Raw genomic sequence first — 1,517 nt, forward strand, 5'->3', positions numbered from 1 at the left:
AACTTTTGGGTGGATGTAATAGTATAAATAAACTAAACAAGATTAAACCTAACCTCTCACAGACTCAAATAACATGAAGTGAAATTACAGCCAATCCATTGTAATGAATGAAATGGAAGGATCGACATCAGGATTTATTGTGTCTTGTACCAATGCTTTGCGGGCAGGAATAGAAAATCTAGTGGGCAGTATCTGGCCCATGAGCCCTGGTTTTCCAATGTCTGCTCTAGGTGAAGATGATCTCCACTTAATTAAGTTTCCAATCTGCCAGTTAACCAAAGAAAAATGCTAAGTGTGTTAGCGAGATCAGCCATTTTACACCAGCCTGCATCAAAACTGAGTTACAGACATTTTAGTTAAAAAACTAGAAATGTATGTGCCAGCGAATTGGCTGCCGGTCAAGACATTTTCTGCCCTTTTTTAGTTAAAAAACTAGAAATTTATGTGCCAGCGAATTGGCTGCCGGTCATACCGTTACTGTTACCATCATTGAATAGAACTTTAAAAAATGTAATTAGCGCCACCTTAAGGCCATGTGTTAACCACATTTGTAAATTTGTCAAATGAAAATTATATATCACCCTGTGATATCTGTAGTGTGGCGGGGATGCTTGGAGTTACTATTTCTTGATGCTTTCTTGTCGCTTATTAGATCAGTGTTTGTGCAGTCAAATTAGTTTCAACAGCTTGTCAAAGATGAGGTAGAAAAAAAAACTGCGAGTGTAAGTATATCAGACAGTTGGTGGAGAAGCAGCTGCCACTTTGTCACACTTTGTTAGTCACTGAAAACTCTAAGCCTGTCTGATTTACTCTGATTTAAAAACTGCCATTGTTTGATGATGCTCACATTTATCGCTGTATGTTTTTTTTTCATATATATCAGCTGCTAATGGGGCGCTACCATAAAATGCCATAAAGAGGCGTTTAATGGGATTTGACTATTTGAGTAAACATTTTAAAATGCATGAAATTATTTACAATATATAAACATATACATCCTTTCAGCAAGCGCTGAATCTGAAATGCAATTTCAACAACATTAAATGTAAAACAAACAAAATTAGGGGAGATAATGGACGCAAACCACTAGGAGAGAAAAACGGAATAATAAAATAACTGTCATAGCTGTGGGCTGAGACATTAACAGCTCATTTGATCAGGTTCCAAAAACATTCAGTTGTGGTTGTTTTGAACAGTTTACCATGAGACTGTTTCTACTGTGTAAATATCAGTTCATTTACACTCAGATGAAAATAGGACGTTAAGCTGTCGTTACTTCACTGCAGCAGATTTTTGGACCATTTCATACTTTGAATGGATTAAACTGGAGACCTATAGAAATGACAGGGGATCACATACCTATATAAGCCCAAAAATCTGAAGCTAGTCTAATAAAAGTCAGGGTGTCTGACCTGAAGTTTTAGCCTCTGCTAATACACGCTGGGTGTTGAGTGCAAATAACAATGTGTATCTACTGTTTGTTACAGCAATAATATGAATAGATACTTGCTAGACGT

The sequence above is a fragment of the Cynoglossus semilaevis genome, chromosome 6 (assembly GCF_000523025.1).
Source record: "Cynoglossus semilaevis isolate Cse_v1.0 chromosome 6, Cse_v1.0, whole genome shotgun sequence".
Lineage (NCBI taxonomy): Eukaryota > Metazoa > Chordata > Actinopteri > Pleuronectiformes > Cynoglossidae > Cynoglossus > Cynoglossus semilaevis.